This window comes from Geotrypetes seraphini, chromosome 1 (genome assembly GCF_902459505.1).
Source record: "Geotrypetes seraphini chromosome 1, aGeoSer1.1, whole genome shotgun sequence".
NCBI lineage: Eukaryota > Metazoa > Chordata > Amphibia > Gymnophiona > Dermophiidae > Geotrypetes > Geotrypetes seraphini.
In genome coordinates, this window is record NC_047084.1 from 367,354,949 (window position 1) to 367,380,370 (window position 25,422).

Sequence of the window (25,422 nt, forward strand, 5' to 3'; positions counted from 1 at the left end):
TCCTATCATTACTCCTGTAACCTCAAGTCATGTTCTCTCATCCTACCATATACCCTTCTCTGGAAGATGTTTGCTTGTATATTAATATCTTTCAAGTGTTTAAACATCTCTAACATATCAACCCTATCCACTCCTTTCCTAGAATATGCTCAGTGTCAATAAAAATGGTAATGTACTATGGGCTTGACAGACTGTATCCCTTCATGCAAATGGATGCACTGAAAGGCTAGTTCATAACATGATGGATATTGACTGTCCCAATCATGAGGTCTGATTTAATTTTCAGTAAGGTTTAACATTTATTTATTTTTAGTATTTATGCACTGCTTATAGTCTATGGGGCTCATAATTAAATCTTAAACATGTCTTAAAACCCACCCAAGTCAGCACTTGGACAATTTAAAAGACAGGTTGTCTAAGTGCCAATAATCAAACCAAATTTCTGGATGTATCGAGAGACTTTTTAGGCCTCTGAATCCTGCTGTGCGCCCAGAGCTGAAAGGGGCATATCTGGAGAAGTGGTTAGGGCAGTATATGGGCGGGATGTGGGCCAACCTAGACTTAGTTGTCCTGCAGGGATAATCAAATGTTTTATGAGACTTCCTGGAAGAAACTTATTCGTTGTGAGTTAGATGATATAAAAACAGGTATAAATGCCACAAGGGTATCCAAAGTGATCAGATAACTACTGCAGAGTAAAGACCCCACACACACTCCCCCAGTGTTCACTGACCACCTCACACCCCCACAAAGATCAGAATAAAAAGTACATACCTGTCTCTGGAACATCAGCACCTACTATAGGAAAGCCACTGCATACAGGTGTCTTAAGTAGTCTGGGGGATGGGCTAGTGAACCAAGAGAGGAGGACCCAGGCCCATAAGCCACTCTAACTACTACATTCATGGTAGAAAATGTGAGGCCATCAAATCTCTCCCCTTCCCCCCAAAAAACCAACCCTACTCTACTGCCATATAGGTGCAACCTGCAGCCATAAGGACTATTGGGGTTGTAGACAGGTGGCTATAGTGGGTTTTTGGGGTGTTTTGAGGGGCTTCCCATAACCTATAATGGAGTTCTGGTGAGATTTTTGCAAAGTTCACAGCAGTATCTCACTGCTCTGTTGCCATGTCTGGGTCGACAGTCCATCACAATGCTGGCCCCTCCCACGTCCAAATGGTATTGTTTGAGACTTGGACACATTTTTGGTCAAAAATGAGGTATAAAGATAGATGTACTGGCGGTCCGGACGATCAACCTCCTGGACGTCCAGATAGACAATTTACAAACGAAAAAAAAATTATGTTGGATGTATAGTGATTTGCCTTTCGAGAATGGACATTTTTCCACTGCTGACTTTGGGCATTTAGCGCCATATGTCTAAATCGGACTTAGACTTATGTTTTGATTATGCCCCTCCACACATTTTACATTCAGGTACTCAAGTATTTCTCCCTATCTGTCCCAGTGGGCTCACAATCTGACTAATGTACCTGGGGCAATGGAGTGTTAAGTGAATTGCCCAGGATCACAAGGAGCAGTGCCAGGCTTGAGCCTGCAACCTGCTGAGGCTGGAGCCCTAACCACTAGGCCAGTCCTCTACTCCAAATATTGTTAACTCGTTGATGCCAATATTCTATCTATTGGAGCTCACTAACAAAGGTCAGCCCATCTCTTTTGTAAACCGCATAGAACCAAAAGGCTTTTGTGGCATATAAATAAAAATGTATGTTACGTTAAATATGAGTGTCACTGTCTCCCTAATTCTATAATCTAAGCACCTAAATGTAAGCACCATTTATGCTCTAAGTTATAGAATACTAGCACTTACACACATGAATTTAACAGTCACGCTGCCCCCCCGGCCCACCTGTGCGCCTCCCATAATCACACCCGCTTTTGAGTTGCACGCTATATGATTTGCGCACAGATCTTTATAGAATTGCGCCTAGAAAGATGCGTGCACAAACTCTAATTGTCGACAGTTAAGCCAATAATTGATTGTTAGCACACAATTGCTGGTGCTATTTGGTATGCTATCCAATTTAGTTGCGCATGTTTCTCAGGATGGCGTGCAATTTTGTGTGTATAAATTTATGCGCCATTTATAGCAGCAGGGGATTAACCTATAGAATGCCACAAGTTATGCGCCAAAGTACATTTTACTCACTAACATTTGATTTTTTACAAATGTGATACTGCCTAAAATGTTAGTGCACAAATGCCTATTTATGCTTTATTCTGAAATAGAATCTGGGCTCCTGGTTGCCATTATAGAATTTGCATGCACAGGCAAATTCTACATAGTCCACCTAAAGTTAGGCACATACAACGGCACACCTAATCAATGTAGGCACCTAACTTAATTGTTTAATAGACTTAATTGGTATTGATAATTGAAAATTAGCACCTCAATATAAATTGCACTTACGGTAATTGGATGTTAGGCACCTAGTTTGGTACATGCCTACCACAAAGTAGGCATGGTCAGGGGGCAGATGGTAGGCATGTTTTGCATGTAGGCACGTTTTGGACTACGGCAAATGCATTTAGGCCATGAAAACTCTGACATAAATAGGGTGCACCTAAAGTTAGGACACTTTGCGAAACCTTAGGCCTCCATATTTAGAAGCGGGCCCTCAGGGCCAGATTCTGTAATGGGCACCTAAAAAAAGACAGATGTCCACTGTACGGCACCTATTGCATGTTAATTACAATTAGGCACCCATTACAGAATTGCGCTTAGTGGCACTTAACTTAAAACTTAGGTGCTTGCAATGTAGGCCAGGGTTTAAAAGGCCTACATTATAGGCACCTAAGTCCTTTAGAGAAATGTACCTAGTAGTGCCTAAGTCTTTCTCCAATCCCTTATCACGCCTGCTTTGGTGTTAGGCACCTCTAAGCGCCATGGGATCTTTTGTACAATCATGTCTACGAAGATAGGTACCCATCTCTCAATTAAATTTTTTTTTTCAATTATGAGCTTGTTAAAGCTCATCATTGAAGCCAATTTACTAATTAATTTAGGTGCCTATTTATTTAGGCGCCTAACCTTAGGTGCCTCTTATAGAATTTCCCTCTCAACACGCTGCATTCTAGTGTACAAATTTGAGTGAGGGGGAGGGAATGTTGCTGTAGCTTCTGCACACGGAAGTGGGGGGTGGGGTGAAAGGAAATGAAGGGGGAGGGAATGCTGCTGCGATTGCTGCACAGGGAAGTGGGGAGAGGGAAATGCTGCTGCTGCTGCACAGGGAAGTGGGGTGGGGGAAATGATGCCACACAAGGAAATGGAAGGGGAGGGAATGTGGCTGCTGCACAGGGAAGTGGGGGGGGGGAGGGAAATGCTGCTGCTGCATAAGGGGCAGGGAGAGAGACACATAGAAAGAAAGAGAGACAGTGGAAGGGAGGGAGAAAGAAAGAGACAGGAGTAGGGAGAGAGACTGAAAGAAAGACAGACGTATTCTAGCACCCGTTAATGTAACGGGCTTAAAGACTAGTAATATATTTACTAGTCTTATAGCCCATTACATTAACGGGTGCTAGAATATGTGTGTGTGTTTTTATTTCTTTCTCTCTCTCTCTCTCCTTAGCCGCTTTCTGTATTTCTGTCTCTTTTTCCTTGGGCTTCCTTCCCATTCTCCCTTCCTTTAACTTCCCTGTGTTCACCATCACCCCTTCTCTGCTCCCCTTATCCAGCAGCAGCCCTTCTCCCTTTTTTTAATCCCCCCCTGTCCAGCAGCACCTCTTTCCTGTCCCCCTTCCAGCAGTAGGCCTCCCTTCCTTTTTCTCCTCCCGTCTCTTCCCCTGTCCAGCAGCATCTCTTTCCTGCTCCCCCGTCCAGCAGTAGGCCTCCCTTCCTTTTTCTTCCCCCCTAACACCTCTTTCCTGCTCCCCTGTCCAGCAGTAGGCCTCCCTTCCTTTTTCTCCCCCGTCTCTTACCCTGTCCAGCAGCACCCCTTACCTCGCGTCTGCCTTCTGCCGACAGCCGCCGTGGCCTGCAGGCGCCAAGAGCCGCTGTGACTGACAGCCTCCGCGCTGCCTGAAGCCAACAAAACCCTAAGCCACACATGTGCACTCCTACCTGCGGGGACCTACAGTGCACGGAAAACGGGAACACGCAGGTAAGAGTGCGCATGCGCGGCTTAGGGTTTTATTATATTATATATATAGAGAGAGAGAAAATGTAATGAATACCACTGCCAACAAAATAAACATAGATACAGGAAATACAGAGGCAGAGGCACAGAGCACAAGGCAGACAGGTTATTTACCAAGACAGAAATGGACTTAGAATACAATTTTTCTTCAGGCAAAATAACTATGGGGTACAACCAAGAAACCGCTCGCATCCCACCATAAAATTTCAGCACAACATTATTACTGCAACTATTTCCATATCCTATTTTATCTAGAAAGTACTGTATAAATCATAACACGTCACTAAATAATTTGAAGAGTTATGCTTCACAGATGCTGACAGATGAACAGAATAAGGCTTTGTTTACCAGCATTACCTCTCTGAGATACCGTGACATCCTGTCTGTGTCGCCTCAAGCAAGAAAGGGGATACAGCACATTAACATGTTCCAAAAAGTGAATTCTAGGAAGGCGTCTCCTAATTAGCACTTTTTAGATGGTGCGCATTTTCCACTTTAAACTGAATGACAGCTGAGCTGTCATCGTGATCTGAGAGACATGAACAAAGAAAAACGTCAGATAGGCTACTGGCCAAAACTGAAAAAAAAAAAATCTGAATGGGGAAAATGCTAAAAGGTAATCTGCTCCTGGATAGCTATAGGTTTTCCTCATTAATTTATAATACTAGGGGCATTAAGTGGAAGCATTTTAAAAATTCATGATGTAATCTCTCATTGTTGGGATCAACTTAATCAGCAGTGACAACTGCCTTGTGGATGCCAGGAACAGGGCTGCAAATATCTGCTGAGATAATGAAGAGGCACCACTTTGCATTAATTTGACATTTCAGGTTTACCCCATCAACCTCAATCCTCTTTGGTCAAGCAGCCCCACACAATCTTACAATGGCACAGTGGTTCTCCAAGGAGACATAATGGGCCTTTTTAATCTTTCTTCTAAAAGAACAAAAGATAAAAGATTCAGCCCATCAGAGAAAGGGGTGGACAGGTCATCCGGATTTTGTGAGAAGCAAATTGTAAAGAAGAAATGTTCAGGCTAGCAATACTTAATTTAGTTGTAGGTTTCTGCATGAAAATCAGTATAACAGAAAAAAAAAGCTTTTATAACTATGATCAGTCATGGCCAGTGAATAAAATGCAAGCAAAAATTAAATATAACCATCTGGAAATTATCTCTGTTCATAGAAACTTTAAACACATTTTTCACAGCTGGATTTTCCAGAAATCTGTATTCCATTAAGTAGCAGTACCTAAGACATCCTACAGTACATTCCCACATTAGCAACAGCATGAAGGTACAGAGTAGAACTGGCACAAAGTATAATTCATCTGTCCTAAATAACAACTGTTCCTCTTCTCTACTGAGTGACTAGGCCAAATAATCAAAGATACCGGAGACTGGAAGCATCCCACATCATCTAGTTTCCATCTGTCTCTTTTATATCAGAAAATACACCCCTTCCAAATTCAGTGTGTAATTGTCCTAGCTGTGGAGGGATGAAGCTACTTGAATCTCTTTCTTGAACAGTTTGCATACTTTTACATATTTTGGAAGAATATATGTCACCCTTGAACTGTTCCATTTTATATCGCACTTGATATGGAGAATAAAATCTGCATCTTGTGACCTAATGTCCTGTTAACAAAGGTCTTGAAGAATAAGAGGGTAGAGTATGACATTAAGGTGACAAATTTAAGCCTGAAATCTCACTAGTGCGTGTAAATCCAGATTCAGGAAGAGAGACCCACCAGTCTGGACTGGGGGGGACATAACATTAGCTGAATCCTATCACCATGGAGAGAGTTGGATTTGAAGTGGGGGAGGGAGTAAGCTATAGGGTTGGGGGGTAGTGAGAGAGGGATGAAGATTGGGGGATGAATGATTGTCATGGGGAAAAAAAAGAGAGAGGTGCAAGGGGATTAGATGGAGATAGGCAAGTGGTGATTGGGTGAGAGACTGAATTTGGCGGGGTGAGAGACATTTGTCAGGAGGGTAGGTTGTATGTGTGAAAAGTCTTTCCCTCCCACCCTAGTTGTTTATTATTTGCTTGCTTGTGGAGTGTACCACAGGTTGGGCACTGGGGAGTGTATAAAAAGATGTGTCAGGTGGGGGGGGGGGGGAAGTGGTCGCAGCTGCATTGAGGAGTTGTGTTGAACTGAGGGATGTTGAGACTTTATGTAGTTGGGGGTCTAAGTTCATGCACATCAGAAGTTGGGAATGAGAAAGGGGTCAATCATGGCCTCACCGCCACAAGTTGGAGGTGTAACCTGATGATACCTTGGGTCATGCTATGTTATGAAGTGGTAAATTGTTGCCAAGATGTACAAACTTAGTTCAGCACCAAAAAGCTTGTGATTCAGGGGTGGAATAACATTATGGAGTTAAATTCAGAAGTTGTATGGATATGTTGAAGGGCTGTGGAGAATAAAGCTGTGGCCAAATGAGCACAAGGCTTTTACCTGGTGAGCCACAGCTGCTTCCTTTCAGTCATGAGGGTTCCTACCATGAGAGCTTGGTGATCCTAGACATGTGAAGGTGAAAATACCTGACATGATCATAGCTTAGCAGATCCCTAAGCTATCATATCAGACGTGAGGAAGAAAGACATTAGTGGAAGCTGCTGTGGCTCAATGGGCCCTGTGCTCATATTCCAGAGGTCAAATCCCAGCACATATTTTAATGGTGGCATTCTACCTTGCAGGTGCACCTTGATGATCTCACAATGAGGTCAGCATTTATGCAGCTACACACTTCCATTTGTGTCAACCCCATACATTTTTGTAATGTGTAATGCCTATCCCCAACCACCCTCGATGCAAGGGCAACAATCACACCATACAACACAAACCAGCCGAACAATCAGACATACACCAAACAGACTCCCCATTCACACTCCCCTTCCCCCCTCCCCCCACCATGTTGGGTGACTTGAGGTAACCGCAAGAACACCTTCCACAGAGCCAGATAGGCCAGCACATCTGGGTTGGTGGAATGCTTACGATAGCGGAGCTCAAAACGGGCCAGCTCAGACATCTGACTGAGCCAACTGTCCAAGGGGATAGTCCCATCTTGGGACCAATATTGTAAGATTGTGCGTTTGACTGTCAACAAGGTTAGATAGATAAACCTCCGCTGAGGTATAGTGAGGCCTTGTGCCTCTAGTAGGGTCTGATCGCCAAGAAGCAGCATTTTGTAGTCCCACTCTAGATTGTGCTGTAAGACCAACTGAAAGCTGCGAAAAGGAGGAGTTCCACAAGGAGATTTCAGGACACTCCAGGAAGGAATGCAGTAGCGTTCCGGGAGCCCCTTTGCATTTGATACACATTGCCTCCCCCCACACCTCCATTTGCAATGAAGTAGAAGCTATGCAAAGGTCTGTACCATCTCTGAATGCCCGTTATAGAATACCATTTAGCACTGATTTTTCTGTCATTTTGAGTGCCATTTATATAAATCCCCCTCCCCCCCTACACACACACGTTTGCAGATCCGTGCTATTCTATAAATGGCCTTATAAGTATGTTTTCACAAAGTTCTGCTGTTTCTGCCTCATTTCGGCACCTTGCATCTGTTAGAACACTTTTCCATGCCAAAAGTTTGGTGTGAAAGTAGCACCCTATCACTCAGCACCATATATAGAAAATTACCCCCTTACAGGGCAATTCAGTAAGTGAGTGCCTCCATTTAGCTACCCCTCATGGTGAGAGTCTATTCTAGAATGGCATTTGCGCCCCCAGATTCCGTTATAGTATAATAGAGTAACCCAGTGTCAGCGCATCTTCCAATTATACATTGTGACCGGGCGCAGCCTGACTCAGGTGACTAGAAGGCCTAACCTGGGCGCAGAGACCTCGGCCGAGTGGAAGGCGAGGCAAAAACAGGTGGTTTTGGGATATGCAGCAAAGATAAGTACAGGCTGTTCAAGTATTTAAAAGATAGGTTTTTAACCAAAAATAGTGGCAGTATGAAAACATAGCTTTCAAAGAAAAAAAATACATTTTCTTCATAGGAGCTTTTAAAATTCAAAATGGCTCCTGACTCTCAAGCAATATGGCACATCTTAATAGTACAGCCCTGAGCTAAAGCAAAACATTTCTGCCAACTATGTGCTTTAACTTTCTTTCTTGCATACTTTCAAAACAGAGAAAATTCTTCCTTTATTTCTTCATTCCACAACAGACTATATTTCATTAAAACACCTCAGCTTAGTTCCATACCTTCCAGGCTATGGGATTCAGACAACTCAGAGTAAATTTCACAGGAGTTTAAATCCTCCGCATTTTCCAATTCAAACTGCTCCATTTCAATGTCCTAATAGGCAGTAAAAGGTTCAAAATTAAAAAGGTCTACCTGATTTTCCTGTGGATTTGGAGTTTGTCCTTTCTTGGCCTTGAGCTGGTGAATCCTGGCTTCCACAACAGACAAGGGCTGTTTGGAAGTTGGAGTGTGTGTCTGTTGTTGGAAAAAAAAAAACAACAACCTTTTCTAATACCTTATTCGGATTAACTTATACATCAGCTGGGATTCCTAGCTTGCCTCTAGCAGCAAATTGAGTCTTCTTCAGCTGATTATTACTAGCGACAGCTGGGCTGGAGGCAACACGTAATCCAGCCCTGGATTTGGACTGCTTCTGACTGGTGCATGCTAGACTCTGTAGTTCTTTGTGTTTTACTACTGATAACTTCATGGAGAAAGATGAACAGGCTTTTGGTATGGGTTTATTTAATGCAGGTATGCTGTTCAAAGGAGGTTTGCTTTAGGCAGTGATCTAGCCCTGGGTGGATTTAGTGTAGTTTCAGGGGTTTCCCTTTCATTAGCTAACCCTGCTTCTGGGCACTGCTGACCTTCCTTTGACGTCAGCGCTGACATCGGGGAAGACTTCCGGTCGGCTATGTGTGCTGCAGCAGGGCAGGCAGGAAATAGAAGATGAGCCTCGTGACTCGAGCTCCATTTGGCTGAGAAAGTTGCTAAGGTAATTTGCTTACAGATGAGGGCTGGGAGACAAATGCGGAACACAAAAGGGGGGAGGGAGTGCGTTTTTGGATACAAGGCATGAACTTGGGAGAGAGGAAGGGAGGGAAAGAGATGGTTGTGTACACAGGGAATAGAAGAAAGGAGAATTTTTGGTCATATGGAGGGAGTGAGGTACAGATGAGAGGGAGAAATATTGTGGTGGAAAGGGAACAGTGGGACAGATTGAAATGGATGCAAGAGGGAGGAATGTTGGATAGGGGTGAAGGGAATGGAGGGAGAGATGTGGCATGGTGCTGGAGAGGGGTGAAAGAAGGAGAAATGTTGGGCATGGGACTGGTGGGCAGGGGTGAAAGATGAGAAAGGGATAAATGCTGGATCATGGTAGGAGGAACCAATGGACAGAAGAATTTACAGAAGATGGGAAAGCGGAAAAAAGAAACTGGGACCAACTTTATGGCAAAATAATTCTCCAGACAACAAAGGTAAAAAACGGAATTTATTGACTAAAATATGATAGCTTTGGGAAATGTATATAGCAGATGTCTTTGTATTGTGTTCAAAAGAAAAGGAAATGCATTTATGTTTTTATTTCTACAGTGTTGAAGTACTTGCTGACCCTTGCTGTGACTGATGGGGATCCCCAAGCACCGCCAGCAGAGGACCTCCTGTAGAGACGGCCAGAACTCACCTCCACCAAGCACAGCAGTCACTGGCAGCATCCATGAGCCACTGAGGTGCCAGCATCTGTGACTCAGGGACGCTACTGCTGCCTGCCAAGCTTGGCAAAAGGGTACCCCGGCCAACTGCAAAGGAAGTCCTCAGCTGACAGCTTGGGGGTTCTCATCAGCTGAGTATTTATATTTTATATTTACATTAGAGCAGGGGTGTCTAACCTGTTGTAACTTTAATGAAATAAAAAAATAAATAATAACCCCTCCCCCTTTTACTAAACCACGATAGCGGTTATTAGAGCAGGGAGCCACACTGAATGCTCCATGCTGCTCCCGACACTCATAGGAACTCTATGAGGGGCTGGTGCTAAAAATCGCGCTACAGTTTTGTAAAAGGAGGGGAGAGTTAAATTTTGAATTAGTCCAATTAGTGCTGATAATTGAAAAGCGCTATTAAAAAACAAGAAACAATTAAAAAAAATCTTTTAGGCGCCTACCCTGAGGTGCCTACCAGAAAGTAGACATGGTAGCTTCTCAACCAAGGTACAAAAAAGTTCCCCATGCTCCCTCCAATCCTGCCTCTCCCATTCCCAAATTACAAGCCATGAGTGCTAACAGGTCCTATAGTCAAAGTTATATGTCAAAATCAAATATTTAGCAGGTGACTATGAGCATACGGTGTGAGTATTTGCCAAAAGGGTTTCCAAGTTTGTGCAAAACTTGTGAGTCAACGTCAGAAAAACTACACCATCCTAGTGACACTTGAACAATCATGAGAGATTTCCGGTGGGCAAAGAGTTGGTAGGTCCAAAGTCAACCAGGATGCTATTGTATTGCTTTTGAATGGATCAATAAAAGTTAAATCTTCAAAACAACAAAAAAAAAACCCTAACTAAATGGCTTTTTTACCAAACAATACAGTTCTATATACAAAGGCTGACATGCCCTTAGGCTTTGGAGACGGTAACGACTAACGAGTAATATCCAAACAGAGCTTGTGATAAGCCAGCATTTTAAAGGCCTAAATTTAAGAGGCCGGTCTCACACCTACAGAGGTGCATAAGGATGCCTACGGACACCTAAGGTCACTTCCGGCACAAACTATTTCTACGCCAGTCTTAGATGCCCGTAGGCATCCCTATGCGCCTTTGTAGGCGCAAGACAGGCGCCTGCATTTCTTTTTTTAGAAAATGTTCATCCCGATTGGTTCGTTAGATGGCAGTAGGATGTCTGCCGCTGCCTGACTTCAGGATGTCATTTGGAGACTTTGGCCCCTAATGCCTAAGTGCTAGTATTCTGTAAATTTGCTTGCACAAAGGAGTGTAGAAGTAGGCATCCAGTTATATAATTGCCCATTCAGTGCATTTCCAGCAATCCCATCTTTACTCCAGTTAACTTATTACACAATCTTATCCTACCTTTTCCTAACTCTTATTCAATGTCTCCATCTCTATGTTAAGATGGGACATGGTATTCTAGTTATTCCATCTTCCCTTTACATCAATATTCAGCGTTTACAAGGAAATTTAAGAAATGGTATTTAAGCACCAGAAATTTAAGAAGGGAGGAAGTCTGATTTATAACTAAGGTGTGATAAAAATAATAATTTTTCTTGTTAACTTCAGAAGTCTAGCAGCTGGAAACGAACACTGCCCCAAACATAACAGTGAATATGACAGAAAAGGAACAGAGGTTCAAATACTGCTGCATGGTGGAGCCTGAAGGGCACAAGTTCTGAAAGTGTGAAGGGTGTTGCCACACATTATAGTGTAAATTAATGTCAAGTTGATTTTTTTTTTTTTTTTATTATATCTATTCTGGAAATGCACTGTAAACTTAGAAAACATACTTATAGGCAGAAGCACTAACGGAACACATTTTATTAGCAGGATAGAATTCGAGTTTTTACGTGGTCTGTGATGTCTTTCATGGAACAATGACATACAAACATTCTGCCTTATTAGTTTTTAATCAATCTGTTTGACAAATTTATTACTTAGTTGGGTATTTTTAAGATTGTAATCATATTTTTAACTTTTTGTAAGATTTTATTTTCATGGTATGAATGTATTTCGCTGATTGTTCAGTTTCATATGGTGTAAACTGCCTAGAACTCTTGGTAATGGTGGTATAAAAAATAAATTTATTATTATTATTATTAACGCAGGTTTTTCCTTCAAAGATATATGAAAGATGAACATATATATGGTCTCTGAAGCTCATGCACAGTATTGCAATTATATACAAGGAGTCACTGAAAAATTCTCAGCCCAACAAAGAAGAGAAAGAAAATTACAAGCTATTCCACCCTTTCGTGACACTTTTCATTTCATTTTAGATCATTGAAACAAAAAAGTGTAAAAAAAGTGTAGAATAACTTATAGGTTTCATGGCTCCACAACATTCTCTTCTTGGTTGAGCTGAGAACTTTTCAGCGGTCCCTCATATTGTGATGTCATAATACCTCATTTCACCAATGCTTAAGAGCGAGCCTCATTGGTGATGTCACAATGGCTTAGTTTCCCTATTCTTGTGTCCATTTGCTAGAGATATTTGCATCATTGAAACGAAAAGTGTCAAGAAAAGTATGGAATAACTTGTAAGTTTCGTGGCTCCACATCATTCTCTTCTTGGTTGGGCTGAGAACTTTTCACGGCCCCTCGTAATCCACATACTATTCTGAACAAAGCCTGCCACAAAATTCAGTTTATTCCAGAACTAATATAATCATTGAAGCCTGTTTGTTATTTTAAATCAGTTAACTAATATAGAAGAAATTTGGGCAGGAGATAGCTTGGGATTTCTTTGTACATCAAAACTATTAGGTTGACAAACTTTACTGTGAAAAAAAGAGTCAATAACTTGAGCTCCTGATTGTAGTAAATTTTCATACATAGTCCAATAGAACAGTGCTTCTCAACCTATTCCTTGGCACACACCCAGCCAGTCAGGTTCTCAGGATATCCACAATAAATATATATGAGATAGATCAATGAGATAATGCATGCAAATCTATCTCATTAATATATACAGTATTATGTTTCTAGCCAAATATTGTAGTTTTTCCCCTTTTCCCTTTCCTTCCTGTTCCAGTCTGTGTGATTTGTGTTTATCTGTAGGGCGTATGTTTGTTTATTTTAATATTTTATGGATCTCCCTTTGTTTTAATATGTAAACCACCTTGAAGCCCGAATAGGCGAGATATCAAATTTTTAATACACTTGTAAACTTGTCACATTTATTCAACACATCAGCCAAATTGAACTGCTGCTAGTCTCAGATCCATCTTGGAATATAAGATCACCAGGGATGCCCCTGGTTAAGGTCTTGGGGGGAGGGATGACCTTTGGGAGAGGGATTGGATCGGGAGGAGATGAATCGCTGCAGGCATTGGTAGCAATTCTATAATAGCATCTTGGACCAAGACTCTATTATAAAAGTTAGGTACCTGCAGTTACACAAAGTCAATGGCAGTTGTAACATTTGGTGCCTAAGTGTGCCCTGAAGTGCACAAAATTAAAGAATTTGACCGTATAAATTCCACATGCATCTCAGAGTCGTGCCTATGACCCACCCACACACTGCTCTACAAAATCCTGTGTGGAGTAGAACGGGTACAAGTGGATCAATTTTTCACTCCATTAAAAATTACAAAGACTAGGGAACACTCGATGAAGTTATAGGGAAATACTGTTAAAACTAATAGGAGGGAATTTTTTTTTCACTCAGAGAAAAGTTAAGCTCTAGAACACATTGCCAGGGGTTGTGGTAAAAGCGGGTTGCGTGGCTGGTTTTAAGTAAAGTTTGGACAATTTCCTGGAGGAAAAGTCCATAGTCTGTTATTGACAAAGACATGGGAAAGCCACTACTTGCCCTGGATCGGTAGCATGGAATGTTGCGACTCCTTGGGTTTTGGCCTGGTACTAGGGACCTGGATTGGCCACCTTGAGTATGCGTTACTGGGCTTGAAGGACCATTAGCCTGACCCAGTAAGGCTATTCTTATGTCCTTATGCTCATATTTATATCCTCTTTTACTTATGTGCTCTGGTTAGGAAAGCTTTTGTAAAACTCAAGTTTTTGCAAATTAAAACATTCTTAGACTCTTCTCAACTACAAACAGTATTGTTAGCAACAATCATGAGTCAATTACACTACTGTAACATTGTTCTGTTAGGTTTACCTGATTCACAGCTGCAGTGACTGCAGATTGTACAGAATGTGGCAGCTAAATTGATATTTATTTTTTTTTTGGGGGGGAGAGAATCTACTGAACATGCTACCGCACTTTTAATAAGAAGCAACAAGCCAGAATACACTTCAAGCTATTGATGTTTGTTTTTAACCACTAAACGGCTGTGCTCGTCACAGAAATTAGATTAATTACTGTATAAGAACATAAGAATATCTAGAACGGTGATCCGCACACGCGGAGGCTCAGCCAGGCACACCCTGGCGAATACACTAGTCACTCGTATCCCTCAATGTGTCCTGCAAGAAGATGTGCGTCCAATTTTTCCTTAAATCCTAGAATGATGGTTTCCTCCACCACTTCTTCCGGGAGAGAGTTCCAGGCGTTCACCACTCGCTGTGCGAAGCAGAACTTTCTGACATTTGTCCTGGCCGTGTCCCCTCTCAGCTTCAGACCATGTCCTCTTGTCCGAGTCACATTTGACAATGTGAATAACGTTGTTACTTGCTCACCATCCTTTCCCTCTGCTGGTGAGTGAGCTTGCTCCATTTTATTGATTCCTTTTAAAAGTCTCTAATACCGAATAAATTCAAATGTCAGAAATCTTCTATCAGGAAGAGATCTATCGTAGGTAGTAATTCTGACTTATAGAACAAACTATTGAGTAGTATCAGAGCAACCAAGTGTTATTTCACATTCAGGAGACTTGTGATGTCTTATTTCTTTGATCTCTATTTGTTAAGTATTTAGGTTACATTAAAAATTTTGATCTAGCTAATTGATTTATTTGGTGATATTGTAATCATTGAGATTCTAGTCCAATTGTATTCTATTGTGATCTGCCTTGAGTCACATCTAGGTAAAGCAGAATAACAGTGTCTATTAGGGACATAATCAAAACTTTAAAACGTCTAAGTCGGTACAGATGTCCTAATTCCGGGGCATCCAAATGCCAATTTCCAAAAATAGTTTTCTGTACTTCTAACGCAGTGGTTCTCAACCCTAACCTAGAGGACCCCCAGCCAGTTAAATATGCATGAGAGAGATTTGCATACAATGGCGGAAACAGGCATGCAAATATGTCTTATGCATATTCATTAGGGATATCTTGAAAACCCAACTGGCTGGGGGTCCCCCAAGACAGGGTTGAGAACCACTGCTCTAACGGGACTTCTTAGCTGCTGTGAATCCAGAGCTTAAAGGGGTGTGTTAGGAGGTGGTTTATGGGCGGGCTTAGGGGCAGCATAAACTTGGGACATTTTGCGGTGATAATCATAGCATTCACAAGACATCCTAGATGGTACTTAGACGTTTTCACCTAGACCTGTTTTAGAAGTGTCTAAGTGCCACAAAGTTCCCCAAACTGACCAGATGACCCCTGGAGGTAAGTAAGCATGACCCCCTAATGCTCACTAACCCCTTCCTATCCCACAAATTTCAGAAAAAAAAGCAGTATATACCTATCTCTAGAACAGCAGAATTTTCTATAGGAAAGCCTAGTGGAGTGGCACACAGGTGTCTTAAGTAGTTTAGTGGGCGAGCTAGTGAACCATAGAGAGGATCCAGGCCATAAGCCCCTCTAACCACTACATTTATGACAGAAAGTGTGAGGTCACCAAAATCCTACTCTACTGCCATATAGGTGCCACCTGCAGCCATAAGGCAGTAGGAGTGATTGACAGGGGGTATTATAGATATTGTGGGGGGCTTACCCTAAATTATATGGGGGTTATAGTGAAATGTATTTGTGACACCCTTTTTGTGAGGTTCACAGCAGTGCCCTCTAAGGTGCTCAACTGCTCTGTTTGGGTGTCTGTGTGGCTAGTCCATTAGAATGCTGGCCACTCCCACATCTAAATGAATGATTTTTTGGTCAAAAATGGGGTATAAAGTTAGGCATCCCAGCAGTCTAGACGTCCAAGAGGACAATTTTTAAAAAAGTTTTTGGACATCTAGCAGTTCGGCTTATGAAAATGGACATTTTTGTGCCTCCGACTTTAGATGTTTTGCAGGAAAAGTCCATATTGGTTTTAGACATCCCTTTCAAAAGTTGCCCTCCACATTAACCCCACCCCTCCCTTTTTTTTTTTTCTAAGCCACGACAGAGGTTTTTACTGTGGCTTGAAGTGCTAAATGCTCCAACGTTCATAGAATTCCTATGAGCATTGGTGCATCATTGGAGCATTTAGCACCCCAGGCTGAAGTAAAATAAAAACCTCTATCACAATTTAGTAAAATAGGGCCTAAATTAGATTAGATTAGTAATGGCTGAAGTTAATGCAATTACATTACAGAAGATAGTCAACCAACTTGTGGTACTGCACTGGAGTAAATCAACGGCTTAGTCTACTATGTTTTCTCTTTGGTTTTTAACTCGTAAATTTGGTGTCTCTCCTTTTTAAGGTTTATTCTCAGGCAATAATTTGTAGAGCTGATTTGTTTCTTGTTACTTTGTTTAGTATTCCGGCACACTCGTAATGAATGCAGTTTTTACTTCCACCTTTTTATTATTTCACAGAAAACATGGATGCTCCACATGCATGTGAAAATAAACTACAAAAGAAAAAATGGAAAATCAAATCTTTGTATTGTATTACACACACACACACAAAAATGTCTTGAACCCAGGTTAGCAAATGAGCTGTTCAAACATCCCATTAAAATGCCCAAAAAGAAAAAGACCAAGTTGCAATAGTCAATGCTCTATCTACTCAGAAAAATCAATAAACTCCAGCACTTCATCTCTGCTCAATTTACTCCATTCTGTGTGCACGGCTGTAAATTGCTGATGGCAAATATCCAACACGTCCAAACTTCAGGCAGACCCTGTAGCCTTTTCAATCAAGTCAGCGACAATAATCAGGCCTCCCATGATGAAATTCATTCATACAGTGATACTGATTATGGAACCAGTGCAATCTGCCTACAGTATTGACTGCAGATCAATGGTAGCTTGACACACTGAAGAGAAAATACAGTATACAGCAACACAAGTTCAAGAGCAAGAATTCAATAGTTTTGGTCAACCGTGAAAAAATAAAAGCCTACAAATAAAATTGCTTTTTTGTCCAGCAAATGTAGCTTTTGAGAACTATACAGAAATATAAAATGGTTTCTGCTCTAACAAAATGTACATTCCAGGTCTGGATCTTCCCACTTAGAAATTAGCAAGCCAGGATTACAGCGGAATTAATTTTGAAAACCACTTCCAAGAGATGTTGACTGCCGGGCAAAACATGGGTTTGAAAGGTCTCAAAACTATTACTTGGATCGTTTTCATCATGTTACAACTAAATAGCAAGTCTTCTCTTGAAGCCTTTACTTTTAAATTCAGCACCAGGGGGAAAATATACTCACCATCATTTTGTTCTGAAATAGAAAGGGGTTTCTGTTTACAGGATTGATTCATGTATCATGCTATTTATTTATTTTTAGTATTTACCGTATGTACCAATTATAATCTAAGTGATGTACATTCAGGTACTCAAAACATTTTCCCCCATCTGTCCTGGTGGGTTCACAATCTATCTAACATATCTGGGGCAATGGGGGATTAAGTGACTTGCCAAAGTCACAAGTTACAGTGTGGGATTTGAACCCCAAACCTCCTGATGCTGAGGCTGTAGCTCTAACCACTGCCCCCACACACTGCCCATGCTATGTATATGCTAGGCCTGGTTTTCCGCTTGTACTTCTTTAGACAGAATACTATTTTAAAAAGTAAATTAAACATTATGCCTAAACCAGTAACAAAAGAATGAGTGCCCAACTCTGAACACATTTTTTAAGCACCATATAAAATTATGCTCCAATACACAGCAGTTGGTGTTCTTCTGCTACCCCCTGCACTAACACCCACATAGACAGACGGTAATGAGAATTAAAGGGAAATAAACTGACTGAACAGAACCTTTTAGCACTTAATTTCATTTCTAAAAGGCCTGAAAGTGAAATACATAAGAATAGTCCCACTGGGTCAGACCAATGGTCCATATAGCCCATCAGCCTGTCCTCACAGTGGCCAATCTAGGTCACTAGAACCTGGCAAAGCCCCCCCAAAATAGAAACATTCCATGCTACTGATCCAGGGCAAGCAGGGGCTTCCCCTTTATCTGTCTCAATAACCTATGTAGTAAAGACAGACATCAATACTACCCTGATAGTCAAATACATACAGTATATAAGGTTTAGCTCTGGCTGTGACAGTACAGAGAAAAATTTTGAATTTACAGAAAACAGTTTATTCACAAGACAGTAACAAAAAGCAAAAAAAGGGCATGTGATATATACTTACTGTAGAATAATGAAATTAAATACAGCATATCCTACTTAATGGTCTATATCCTGCAGACACAGAGACCAACCATTCACAGATAGTTACAAAAGGCTCCCAAAAACACTGGGCAGATAACATCCTGCACTACAGTACAGTAGGGGGGGGGGCATAATCAAAACTTTAAAACGTCCACAAACCTGCCTAAGTCAGCACCTGGACATCCTAATAGCAGGGACGTCCAAGTGTGATAATCTAAGCCAACTTTCTGGACATGCAGCAGCACTTCTAAGCTGCTGTGCATCCAGAGCTCGAAGGAGGTGTGGTTTGGGTGGGAAGCAGGCGGGCTTAAACCTGGACATACTGCAGTGACAATCAAAGCTTTCCTAGAGGGAACTCAAACACCGGCACCGATCCCCCAGCCCCTGCCACAGAGAGCCCCTGCACTATACACCTCCTCTCCAATATCCCTCGACACTCCTGACAGATCTGGCAGCATCACCCGACACTCCGGACAACACTGGCAACCCCGCCAACCCATCCCCCCTCCCCCCCACACACACACATCACCCGACACTCCCTTACCTTGTGCTGCAAAATGAGCAGGAGGGAAGCCTACAGGTCCAAGAGCTACGAACCCCTCACTCAATGCATCTTGGGATGCAGTGGGAGAGGCCTAAAGCCCTGATTGGCTCAACATTGTGGTGTTGCCTACGAATGTTACATTTATACATCTCCCAGATCCAACTGGGCTAAGTCCCATTTTCTGCCCTGCCCATAGCTGCGACCACCTCCCCAACCCCTAAAGCTCAACCAAACCCACCTAAGTCCACTTAAAACCTGTAAACTCCTCCCCCAACACTAACACAAAACATACCACCAGTCTTTCAAAAACAATATCAAGACCATTTATAAAATGAATTATTGTCTTGGAACAAAACAAAATGAACTCAGAGGGCTAGTACACAAAAACCAAAACATTACATTGGAAAACACAAAAGATAGCGAAATGCATAGAAGATTAAAATCCTCAAAGATTAATTTTCACTTAACACAAACGAAAAATAAACAGTCCTCATCTCATCATGTCTCATCTTATCCTATAAAAAAAAAGGTGCATGCAAATTTATCCCATCCCCCTTCACCGCGGGTATCCTGAAAACCAGACTGGCTTGGTGTGCCCTGTGAACTGGGTTGAGACCCCTGCCCCATATGGATAGGGGTAGGTGTACCCAGGCTATCTGTTTAGCAGTTGAATAATACATGGCTGGTGTTGTCATCCAACCCTAAACTATACAGATAGGCCCATATTCTTCAAACGACGTCACAAGTTAGGAGTTGTCAGATGCCCTATCGGCGCCAATTATAGCAACAAAGCCATTTAAAATCCTCCACAAAATAGTTTAAAACAAAAAATGTAGGCGCCTCGAGGTAGAGAATGACAAGGAGACAAATTTTTCCCTGTCCCAGCAGGAAGTCAGTTTCCCCCTCCCGTCCCCACGAGTTTTGCCACTGTCCCTGTCCCTGACCCATTCCTTTAAGCTCTGCCTTAAAAGCACAAGCCTCGAACACTTATAATTTTAAAGTGTTTGAGGCTTTTGCAGATGAAGACAGAGCTTGCAGGAACGGGGCAAGGACAGGAAAAGAACTCGCCGGGATGGGAAAATGAGTTCCCGTGGGGACAGGGAAAAATTTGTCTCTGTGTCATTCTCTACCTAGAGGCGCTTACCAAACCCAACACCTAGATTGCATTTACGCAATGCCTAAGGATGCCTAGGGCTGACGTAGGCATGGCTAATGCCAGAAACAACCTTAAGCATCCTTAGGCACTCGTGAAGATGCAATTCATGTCAAACATAAGTGCCGGAAATGTAGGCCTCAAAAACCCTGGCATATATTTCCGGTGCCTAGGTTTGAGGTGGCCACGATTCTATAAACAGTGTTGTTGTGTGATTGACTCATTTTGGGCTGCTGTCTTTTAGGCGCCTAGAAGAAAGGAAGCATGGTTAGGGGCAAATCATGTGACTGTCTGGCATATAGGCACCTGTTTTGGGTTTAGTTGCTGGTATTTAGGCCAAGAAAACCCTGGCAATAATAGGGTATACCTAGGGTTAGGATACCTATCAGCACTTAAATCTACTTTAGGTGCTGCTAGGCATGATTCTATATATGGTGTCTAACTTAAGATTGAGATGTACTGTGCCATGATCCTCCAGGCCTATGTTTTAGGTGCCATTTATAGAATTGGGGCCTTTATGGTTAACTTTGGGTTTGAGCGTTTACGCTTTCCAAAGGCTGGTGTAAATGTTTGTATGCAACTAACGGCAGGTATGCCATGAGGGGCCACTGAAAAGTTGAGGCAGTCTCCATCAAGGGCTATACTCATACGCCCAAATTCTGTAACCAGCACCTAAAGTTAGGCACCTATTTCGGAGGCGGCCAACTAGATAGGCGCCTATCTAAACTGAATAACAAGCCTAATTAAGCTTTTTTAATCAGCACTGATTGAACATAGGCGCCTATCAAGAAAGCGCGATTCTGCAACAAGGCGCCTCTAAAAATTTAAGCGGCCTTAAAAAAAATAGGCGCTATGCATGTTAGGCATGGGCGTGGCTATGTGTTAGGCGCCTTCTTACAGAACCACTGCTTAAGCACTCGCATAGGCGCCTATCTTTTAGTTTTGCCGCTGGCCTATTTAATGGGTGCCTCCAAAATAGGTGCCGCTCAGCATGATTCACTAAACAGTACCCGATTTTACTTGAATCGCGCTGAACAGTGCTTATATCGGCGCCTAACTCTTGGGTGCTTCTTATCGAATTTTCCCTTTAGTCCAGCAATTTTCCACTTTTTTTTTTTTTTTTTCCGCATTCTTCTTTGTTGGTTGGGCTGATAACTTTTCAGCGGCCCCTCGTACAACTTCACACCTAAATTCTGGGAATGCCCCTGACCCATCTATGCCCCTCTCGTGGCCACAACCCCTTTGGAGTTGCACACTATGAAATTTAGGCACGCATGTTATAGAATAGGGTGTAGTCATCACTTCCCCTTTCCTAAAATTATAGCAAAAAAAAAAAACTCGGATATGGTGAATATCACTAATAATCACAAAAAACACTTTCACCAAAAGGAAAAATGAAGGTATAATAAATAAAGATACCAGCAAAAACCAATCTTAAACGGAGGAAAAAGCCTCAGACAGGGGCCCGCCTACCTCCACAATGGTGGAATAGCGGTGTTCGGGCGATCACTTCACTGGCATAAAACCTCCTACTTTGATGGTCATAGCAATGTGTTGAAAAATTACTTTCAGAATCGAGTGATAAGAAGATAATGATAACTTAACTTTCTCCTTTAAATATCGGGACACCAACGATGGCCAGCGTTTCACTGTCAAGCTGCCTCAGGGTGTATCAAGCCCGATCGCACTCTCATACGGACGCCACTCACGTCTCAAAAGATCCAACTTTGGATCTTTTGAGACGTGAGTGGCATCCGTATGAGAGTGCGATCGGGCTTGATACACCCTGAGGCAGCTTGACAGTGAAACGCTGGCCATCGTTGGTGTTCCGATCTTTATGACCATCAAAGTAGGAGGTTTTATGCCAGTGAAGTGATCGCCCGAACACCGCTATTCCACCATTGTGGAGGTGGGCGGGCCCCTGTCTGAGGCTTTTTCCTCCGTTTAAGATTGGTTTTTGCTGGTATCTTTATTTATTATACCTTCATTTTTCCTTTTGGTGAAAGTGTTTTTTGTGATAGAATAGGGTGTAGGACAGGTCTGCACATAACTCTTAATTGCTGACAATTAAGTGATTGTTAACGCCAATAATCGATTGTTATTGCCCAACTGACTGGCTTACACATGGATCTGGCTTCTGCACCCAAATCTGGGCAACTTGTACAGAATTAGGGTAGTAGTTCACTGTATAACGCATTACTGTAGTAGCATGAACTTTTGAATACTGCTATATTTATATATCATTGTATGATTTTTTGTGTGGCCTTTTCCAGCCTGGTTTGATAGTGCTTGTTATATGTTGTTATATCTTGTCTGGTCTGTTTGGTTTGTTTGCAGTGTTTGTATGGTGTTCTGTGTATGTTATTCTATGAAAATTTTGTGATATTTTTGCAAATTTTAAATTAATAAATATGTACAATATTTCTAACTTTGTAATTTGAGTACATTGCTCTGATATTATAGTATTTTTCTGTGGTATATACCCTTTAGGGATTTCTTTTCTTATCTTTGAGATTTACTCCCCACCAAAATGAGCCCACATTATTAGTAACTAGGCCCCACTGCAACGGTAAATAACATATATTAATTCATATTAGTGCATATTACTGTAGTAGCAAGAATAGATAATTCCAGAGAGCTGGATTGCTTCCTCGTGGAAAAGTTCCCTTCTTTGAACTTATTTGTATGAGATTTTGGCTGTTTTCAGTGACTGTCTCTCCGTATTTCATCCTAAACCATGAAAATGATGCAGTACTATTACCCACTAGGTGTTAAACCTACTCGTGGCCTTATACATACAATTATTGAACGATGCCAAGGAAATCATTTCAGGAGACTTCTGCATCAAATTTTAAAAGGTGGATTGCATATGATGGCAAATGGTTATTTTAGCACACGGTGATTTACATTTGGAATTTGCTGAGAGATATGCAGATTCAACAAGACTGTTTTTAGGCCATGAATTGAACAGGAAAAATCCCCACCTTCTCTGCATTTCATATGTTATAATGAGAATATACACAAATATTTACTGTAACTGAATGTATATTTTAAAACCCTTATCTGTCGGCATTTACGCCTCATTGGCAGCACATCTAAGTGTTAGCCACCTGTTCTTTTGGGCCCAGGGTATTCAGCAATGGCAGGCAGGATAACTGGCCTTACTTCTATGGTGTCTAAAGCTACCGCCCAAAATTATTGGGGGGGGGGGAGGGGGCTGACAGTTCTCAGCCCAACCAACCAACTTCCTAAATTCTAAGCGTTACTTTACCACTCTAGCTGAAAAGTGTGATCTTATTTCATTAAGTGCCAATCTGCAGAAACAAAATTCTATGTCCACATAAGAACATCATTCTTTTCTTGGTTGGGTTGAGAACGTTACAGCTTTAAATCCCAGTTGTATGTGTAAGGTTGTAGAATCTAGTACTCACACATATAAAATCACCAGTAGGGGCAGGTGTGTGGTGCAAAAGCACTTCTTACCAGCATTACATGTGGAAAGCTCTGAGTTCACTGTGGCTCTGGGTTTACTTCGAAATCGATGCTCCCACTGTATATGCTGACAAACACATGTATATTTGTCAGTGTCCTTATACATACCTTTTATAAAGTACTTGGGGAACTGAGAGTGGCTCAACCTGCACCTCCCATTTCCCTTGTGGAGACCCTAGGGTGACAATTCTCTAAAACAGAACAAAGGGTTACTGCAATGAACTTAGGGCTATATTCTATATATGACGCCTAAAAAACTCGGCACCAAAAAGGATGGGGCTTAGCAAAATTCTATAATATGCATCCAAAGTTATGCAGTTTAGTCTGTACTAACATTTAGATACACCCATTTAGCACCTGGACTAACATATAGACACACCCATTTAGAACAATGAAAACCAGGCCTAAATATCAGTGACTAAGGGCCCGATCGGGCAGGTCCGATGAATTAAAAAAATGCCAATATGCAGATGGGGGGGATTGAAGGAACACCTCTTTTGCCTGCCCGGATCGCGCTACAACGATCCAAGCGCATGTGCAGACCATCTGTAGATGGTCTGCGCATGTGCTAGACATCCGGGCCGGCAGAGATGTTTTTGTTTTTTTTTTTCTTTTTTAAACTTATTTTAAAAACATACGTTGCATTATGTTCTGCTGGGTTTAGAATTAAAGGAGAAGTGATACCCGATCGATATTTAAGAGGGCAGTGAGGATACACAGGGCAGGAGGAGGAAGGAGACGGTCTAAGAAGAAGAAAAAAATAATATACTCTGGTTATGGAGTCAGTGCATGAACTAAAGCATGAGACAAACAGCAAAGAGCCCGTTCTTCAATCTATATATAGGCACAACTTCTTCCTTTCACTTTTAGACCTAGCTTTATTTGTAAAACATTTTTAATTGCCTTCATGATGTTTTTCCTTAAATGTTCTTCTACTTTTTTTAACAATTGTAGTTCACCCCTTTTTCCCTATGTATCACTAATTAATTGTGTACATCGATTGTATGTTTACCTGTATAAATTGTTTTATTTTGTCCCCCCCCCAAAAAAAAACTTTTATTGTTATACGCATTGAAATATTTGATACTGCGTTTATATCAAAATTGTAATAAACTTGAAACTTGAGACACTTCGGTCACTTTTGGCCAGAGTTACCAAGGCTAATAAAAACAGAGGAAAATAAAGGCAGATAGAATGGAGCCTGTGGTTTTAGCCCGCATAGAGCCCGTGGGTTAAAACCACGAGCTTGCACTGCGGGGAAGGGTGGGAGAGTAGGGGCAGGTAGCAAGTTTGGGAAGGCAGGAGAGATTTGGGGCAGCAGAGAGCAGGGCTTTGGAGAGTTGGAAAGACGTTTTCGACTGGTCCCCAGCAGTCGCTTCTTCAGCTGATCGGCCAGCCAGATCAGATGTGAAATTTTGTGTTGTGAATCGCGTCCCTGCCTACTTTGCATGCGTTTCACCTCATTTGCGTGCATGGATTCGAAGCGGATCGCAGGAGAGGTTAGTGAATAGTGCAGGAGGGAAATCTGGTCGCAAAGGGGTCGCAAATCGGTTTGCTTTGTGAATCTAGCCCTAAGTTGTGCCTAGATCAACCATATCCTATAACAGTGCTCCTAACTTTCAGGAACATCCACGATGAATATTCTCCTCCTCTGGCCATTCCCCCCTTTTCAGATTTACACACTAGAATTTCCGCTTAACACTTTATTGAATACACTTAGAAAGTTGTGCATGTACCTTTTAATTAGTGCCAGTTTTTAATTGTTAATTGCCAATTATCGGCACTGATTAGCTTGATTTGTGTGTACAGCTTTGGTCGCACTATACAGTATCTGGCCTTTAACGGCTCTTTGGCAGATTGGCATTGGCTTACCAATTCAACGGCAGTTGTATTGTTGCCACCTAATTGCACCCTTAATTGTGTAT

At 41.9% G+C, this 25,422-nt stretch overlaps 1 protein-coding gene across 22 annotated transcripts in view; it reads right to left on the reverse strand.

Moving 5' to 3' along the window:
• The window catches only part of ADGRL3 (adhesion G protein-coupled receptor L3), a 1,804,713-nt gene that overhangs the window by 1,453,097 nt on the left and 326,194 nt on the right, over nucleotides 1-25,422 (reverse strand). The window contains exon 3 of one of the 22 annotated variants that reach the window (XM_033915000.1): nucleotides 8,509-8,610. The exons of the other annotated variants lie outside the window; for them this stretch is intronic. The gene's annotated coding sequence lies outside the window, so the exon portion shown is untranslated. The remainder of the gene's footprint in view (nucleotides 1-8,508; nucleotides 8,611-25,422) is intronic. 22 annotated transcript variants of the gene reach the window in all.